We start from the raw sequence: 7,249 nt of genomic DNA on the forward strand, positions 1-7,249 counted from the left end.
CCAAATGGAGAGCCAGCATTCGGAAGCACGATTTGACTCAAAGAGGGCGGGAAAGACTGGGAATGTCGTGGACCCCCAAAGAAACTTGCTTTAGCAAGTGTCTCAAATAAAATCCGCATACACCTATGGAAAATGAAGTGATAACATTTCATGGTGTTAAAGCTGGTATTTAAGTTGATGCTGCTGAGTGCGTTTAAACATCGGAGGAGAGCAAAATGCAGAATCTGAATTCTCATGAGAGCAGTGTTGTCAGCTCGCCGCTCACAGCCTTAGCCCACAGAGCTGTAGATTCAGGGTGGATTCAGCTCCACGGCTGCCTCGGAGGGGTCTGGGGACACAGTCCCGGCGGAGCTGGACGGCACAGGGACAAAGGAGCGGAGCGCACAGGGGGAGCGCCGCTAGGAAGTGCCGGGGCTGCCGGAGCGCAGGTGACAGCACGCGTCGCAGCGGAGGAGCTGCCATCCCGCTGCTGCCATCCCGAGGCACCATCCCGGCAGCGCTGCGTGGAGTCCCTGCCCGTCCCTTTGAACCTCGCAGCTCCGCCGTCACTGCGGCCGCAGGTTAAAGCCGCCGAAAGTTAGAAAACGTCAGAAATCGTGAGCGAATCTTTATTCCGTGCTTTTGTTTTCTTTATTAAATAAAGGAAAAGACGCTTTAAGCTGGATGCGGCTTCTTTCGAAGCACTGCATGCACGATGCTTACCGATGTGAAAGCCAGCAATCATCCCGCATCCATTCTTAAATACGCATCCCGAGGCCACATTTAGTGCCCGCACTTCCTCGCTGGCATTTCTTCAACAGTGCTTGCTACAGTACTTCGTAAACATAATTTTATGTCAGCATCCTTTGATGGAAAGGGTTGGAGAAGTAAAGCAATTTATAATAAAATTTGCAATTTATAGATTAAGAGCCAGGACAGATAAATCAGCTCATATCCTGCTTGATGCCAATGACCCGTTTTTTTTCAGATAGACTTTTGCAGGATGTCTGGTTCAGGGGTGTGCTTCCAAAGCCTTTTGCAGCTGACAGTACTTGGCGTTTCTGCAAGTAGGTATCGAGCCAGGCAATGAGAAACTCACAGGCAACAGCTCCCTAGGGGGCTCTGGGTTTCACTGGTTAAGCATGGCATCTCTGATGGAGAAAGAACTCAGCTGCTGGGCCAGGACACTGTTCTGTGGTCAAGAGAAGGTCCTTTCTCTTCCCCTTCTTATAACTCACCACTTCACAGCTGTGTAAGTCAGGCCCTAGAGAAAACAGTTCCCTTCATTATACAGTAGTGATTTATTTTTAGGGCAGAATTATTCCATACTTGGAGTAGGGCTCAGTGAGAAAATAGCATAAAATTTAAGTTTGAATGTGAAACATACAATGAGTTATTTAGGAACAGTTTTTATGGTTTATTCTTTTTAACTCCTGCATGCCAAACATTGAGAAAACAAACATTTTTAAATGTCCTTAAATAAAATCCCCACCCCTAAATTTATTTTTGTTGCAGACCAATGTCCCAAGAACCAGGTACACTCTGCAGGACACTGTGGTGTAATAGAACTTACAGTAAAAAGGAAGACTACTTTTGGTGACCATTATCTCATAAATCTTCTATGACAACCTACTGACAGATGTCAGCAAGACTATCTGATAGGCCAGAGGCATGCATGGAAACATGCATGTATCTGTAAACAGTGCTGCATCGGTGCCTGGTGACCTTCCAACGTGCACATGGACGATTTCCTTGTGTTCCACACAGGGAAGAATGCATGGGGAATTTTGGCTTCAAAACACTAGCAAGTGTCCAGAACTTGCTAGAACACCTTCCTCAAGGTTTTACAGTAGAAGTACAGGGAGCACATTCACGTAGAGGTCGAGTGAGTATCTCTGTAGTTCGCAGATTCTTGCAATATTTCCTTCAAGGATCATCCTTCAAGGCTTTGCAGATGCTCTTTCCTCCCAGGGAGGGCTGATCATTCTGCAGCAGTACAGGGACAGCAGGAACACAGAGCTGCTCCTCTAAGTCCTAGGAGAACAAACCAGAGAGATCCACCAAAACCACAGTCCAGCTTCCACTGAAACTCCATCTAAGAAGCTAAAAATTGTTGTCAAACCTCAGGCATGCAACACCTAAATTAACTGAGCATTTTCTATCAAACACCTCCAACATGCTTGGACAGTGTTCAAGTAATAAAGGGATGGAGATTCATCTTAAAAATGGCCATAATTTATATAATTTATTCAACTTCATCCTCAGCCCATCATTCAGCAGGTGAGATGGATAAAAATTTGAATGCAAATTCATCATGTGTGAACAAGGCTAACTGGGTCATTCCGGAAAATAGGAAAATATTGCTAAAGTACTGACTTTAAAGCAAATTTAAACAAGAGTCATACATGTCAGTGACATTTCCCAGTAGCACAAAAATAGGAGGATGTCATTCTGGAGAAATAGAGTCCCTTGAATGAAGCAGCAGCAGAAACAGTCACAATTCACTCTTCCAAGCTGCTGCTTCATAGGAGCAGGGAATTGCAGCCAACTCTGTCCTCAGCAAGACCTCCCACATGGGTGGTGCTGCCACAGAATCCCGAGTGTAGCAGCTCCCTGCAGGGATTATTATCAGCTCTGTAGGCAGCGATGCACGGAGCAGCAGCAGTGATGGCAAAGGGCTCCCAGCAGGGCTTAGGCTGCTGCTGAAACTGTGACTCAGGGGAGGAATAAACCACCTGTGCTTGAGCAAGGCAGGCAAAGGGGGTGAGGGCTGCAAACATCTCAGGGGGGAGAAGCCACAGTGGGCAGCACCGTTCTGATAAGTGAAACGGGAAGGAAAAAGAAGAAGAAGGAAGAAAAAAGAAGGAGGAGGAGGACAAAATCTCAGAATTTCATCAGATAAGGTAGCTCCATTCCATAAATTATTAATGGTTAAAAAAAGAGAAGGAATCCTTTTTCAAGGGCATGGTAAGACCATTTCCACTGCTGTGGCACCCTGACCATGGTGGGGAGAGGCAGAGCAGAGAATGTGAGGATGCATCAGGGAAGGTGACTGTGCCAGAGAGGAAGACTTGCTAGTAGGATGGCAGAGGGAGGGCTGGCAGGCTGGGTATGACCAGCTGTAATAATCCTCTGCAGAGCAAGGATCAGGAGAAGGCTTGGAACTGCAGGGAAAGAAGCAGGGGAGGGGAGAGAACCTGACAAAGAAACTTTCACAATTTGTGTAGAAATCCCAGGTTTCCACTCCTGTGTGGTATTCCAGAGGCAGGGACACAACTCACAAGGTCTGCCTGACAGCCAGCCCTGAGCCACCACAAACACCTGAGAGACTCCAGGACTCCTTTACACATCCAAACCCAAATCCAAAGGGTCCGTGGGGAGCACCTGAAAGCTTATACAGGGACTGATCTTCATCCCAGATGAGCTCATTTTCCTTCTCCCATTCCCCTGTTCCCTCACAGCAGCTGGGAGGTTTGGGAGTGTGCAAAGCACTGCAAGGAGCCAGCTGTAAACTCTGACTTCAGCCAAAGGAAATTAGTTTTACAGGTGGAAAAGTAGGGTCAGCTTAGTTTCTCTGCTCTGCAAAAGATCAGAATACCTCTACATAAGTTGCTATTAACTTCTGGTACTGTTTTCAGAAGCTAAAGAAATAATGATAGATTTCTTTGGAGAGCCCTTGGCTGAATAATTTTCCACTTGGAAAGGTAATGCTGTTCAAAATGAACTGATTCCTTAAGTCACATTTCTTTAGAGACACAGACAAGACTGAATATGTTCTATTGCCATGCTCTGGAGCAAATATTTAATTTTCCATAGTGAATACAGCTTTTCATCGTAGTAAAACATCAAAATCCAAATAGAAACCCCTTTTGGTCTCCTTGAAGAACAGAATTCTCAATTGAGATTTTCTATCCAGAGCTGGCCATGTAGATTGACTGGAAGTGCAGTTAAAGATCTGTTTTAACTAAATGGAAAACCCCAGCATTTGTTATATATAAGAACACTTTTTCCCTATTTCAAAGGGGTTTTTTTGGCCTTTCACCCAAGTCACTGACAAGCTGTTACAAATACAGAAAATAAAATAATACCTCTGATGTTAGCAATAGATATCTTCCTACTTGTCCCCTTTCTAGACCACCAATTTATGCACAGCAGTTACTACTCGATAGTAGTAGTACTCAATAGGAGTAGTAACAGCTGAGTTACTACTCAATAGGAGTAGTAACAGCTGGCCTGCAAGCAAAGCTGAGTTAATAGAAGAAACAACAATTGATGATTTTTGAGTGTATCCATAGCAAGGAAGAAGACAAGGCCATCAGCATGGAAACAGATTAGAAAAGAGACATGAAAATTTTTGTAAGCTAGACTACATGCCTAAGTAGATGTGTATATGGATCTTTTTAAATTTCTGTAAAACTTTTGCCAATTATATTGATGTTAATTGCTTTGCACCAATTAATATAATTAGTTATTGTGATGTAGATCATGCTTTGTTAAGAGTATATAAGGTGGAGAACACGCAGAATAAAAAACTTTTTTCTTCTTGGACCCTGATCACGTGTGTGTATGTCACATCCGACCTAACAGTGACACTTGTCCCCTTTCTAGACCACCAATTTATGCACAGCAGCTACTGCTCAGTCAGGAGAATTGGCAGCCACAGCTAGTTGTGGCTGGAGAAGCGGGTCTTTCAGACATCCTCGGCCTCCTAATCTCAGCTCTCCAAAGGCTGAAACGCGATCTCAGCCGCTGACCTCGATGACGGATGAAGATGCCTGGACAGCCATGCAGGAGAGGAAGGAAGTAAGGCGATACCACGGGCTAAATATCGCAGCTCTCCCCAGCACGAAAGCAGCATCGCAGGTTGCTCAGAGCCATCGGAAATCGTGCGGAGCCGGCTGGCAGGGCGGCAGAGGGAGGCAGAGGTGCGCAGGAGACTTTTTTTGCTGCGGCACCGAGGCTGCTCTGCTCTGCACCGCCGGCTGCGCTCTGACACCGCCGGAGCCGCCGCCGGAGCATCCCCGGGCTGTGCTGGCACTGCTGCTGCGAGAAAACACCTGTGGGTACCGAGAAACTGCAGATAGATTTATTTTTTTTAATCAAAACTTTGGAAGAAAAAAATAATCTGCTTAGTCTATTTAGATAATATGCCTCTGTAAAATACATTGATTTTTGAGCCAATAGTTTGCATGTATTAAAATGCCTGAAGGATTGAACCCACCATGAAATAGAAAAGTCCCACTGACTACTCTAAAAAGATTTGCCATAAGTAAAATTACCTAAACTTGGATCTAATTTTTTTTTAGTATTAAAATCTGCACTGCGTAAAAGATCAACTCAGCTATTTGTTTTTAACAATACCATCATTCAGAAATATAAAGCTTTCTCCTACTCTCTCTCTGCACACACTCACAGACATGTGCACACACGCGTGTGCATTCACGCACATGTTGCAGTTTAAGGTAAGCACTACTGTTAATATCAACTGTGCTTAGAAAAGAATTTTATTGCTCTTAATGAACCCCTTCCCAGGAATCCTTTCCTGTGACTAATAATGTTATCAGGGTTCATATGAAATCTAAATTATTGTTTGTGTTTTCCTTTATAAGTTGACTCAAAGCAGGCACTTATCTGTTAAAACTGTCAGTTGGAACAGTTTAGCAGGGACAACCATCTCTCAAGACATGGATGAGACCAGTTTCACTGTTCCTTCTGAAGATAAAGTAAAAGTGAGGAACAACTTTAGCTCCTTCTTCTCTTCACTGACATGTTCAAAAAGCCTGTTTGGCTAAAATGCAGAAAACTTGCTTCCAGCAAGACTTATTTCTTTCAGAATAGCCCTCCCTCCTCCAATTATTTTTTAAATAACTTACCAGACTCTCACAGCCCATATCAACAACGTGATTCATGGTAGCCACATCAGGTTTCTCATATGCTTAAGTCATTGGGTAGCAAGAACATTGTCACACTATTATTTTTTGAAATATCCTATTTTTAGATTATTTTGGAGTTGCTGGAAGTTTGATAGAGAAATCTGTTCCTTCATTTGTTAAACAAATTCTTGTTTAACCCTCACATATGCATGCCACAGTCCAGATAGTACATAGGCATTTAAGTTTATCTTCTGCACATAGCCCTAAGCTCTGGCTCATCTGATTTGCAATACATTTGCATTTTTTCTCTGATTTAGAACTGAAGAAAGCTCAGGTTCAAAATATCTGAGTTTAGTTGAAATACCTGTAACTTCAAGCTTCACAATTAAAGCCATATCTGCTCTTACCCTCACACTGAGCTCCTTCCCTCCCCTTGTTTGTCTCTCAATTCTTGAGCAGGCAGGAGAGGACACATCAGCATCACAGAGCAGGACATTTCCTCAAAACTTCTAGTTTTCCCCTCTGTAGCAGTGCTTTTCAACACCATAAACCTGCAAAACCACAAATATTTCAGTTCCTAAGCAGGTCCTTCTTCTGCTGACCCAGCATCCTCTAAAGTAACCTGGAAGTGCCTAATTGATTTCAGTGGGCTCCAGTGCTGAATGGGGGAATTATCTGATCTTATCGTGTCTTCTTTTCATCTGACAACAATAATTATGTTTAGCAGAACTGTTACAGGTGTTTCTAGAGATTCAGCTGCCTTAGGGCAGAAACAATTCTGTTCTGCCAGTAAGGGCCATGTATTTTTGTTCCTCTTTAGTATAGGCCAGTTGTAACAAGTCTTACCCACTTATTTGATTATCCCAGTGTGTTTGCAGCACTGGTTTACTTACCCTAACTCTCCATTTCATCAGTACAGTCTACTTCAGATAATGTCTTTTAGGGCACCTCAACAACACCTTTGTTGTCAACATTTTTTAAAGTCTGCTGGTTCTGTCAGCCCTACCACAATCCCATGAAATTCAGAATCTGGCTCTTGGTTTAAATTTATGGGTTAATTAGGAATTTTTGGCACCACCACAAGCATAGATTAGTTCCAACCATTGTGAGATTCCCATCTGAATTCCTGGAATTTTCAAACTATTTTAACAAGTCTTTGACTTCCTGTCATCCCCTTTAGATTTTCCTCTCCTAGTTCATAGTTCAAGCTGATCATATAAATATGTCACAGAACTATGCTTTCAAAAATACCTCCCTCTGCAGTGCTGAGCAAAACTCAAGGTAGACATAAAGAGAAAAAAACTGAGCTCATTCCTACAGCAAGGGAGTCCCATTGCTGGAAAAGAAAACCAAAATCATGTGAAACTATGGATAATTGAAACAGTTTTGGATCGGGT

At 43.3% G+C, this 7,249-nt stretch overlaps 1 long non-coding RNA gene across 1 annotated transcript; it reads left to right on the forward strand.

Moving 5' to 3' along the window:
• Positions 1 to 2,314: 2,314 nt before the first annotated feature.
• On the forward strand, positions 2,315 to 5,311 carry LOC135444100 (uncharacterized). The gene is made up of 2 exons (XR_010439162.1): positions 2,315 to 2,882; positions 4,588 to 5,311. It is a non-coding gene; the product is annotated as an uncharacterized LOC135444100 (long non-coding RNA).
• Positions 5,312 to 7,249: the final 1,938 nt, after the last annotated feature.

This window comes from Zonotrichia leucophrys, chromosome 2 (genome assembly GCF_028769735.1).
Source record: "Zonotrichia leucophrys gambelii isolate GWCS_2022_RI chromosome 2, RI_Zleu_2.0, whole genome shotgun sequence".
In the NCBI taxonomy this organism is placed as follows: domain Eukaryota; kingdom Metazoa; phylum Chordata; class Aves; order Passeriformes; family Passerellidae; genus Zonotrichia; species Zonotrichia leucophrys.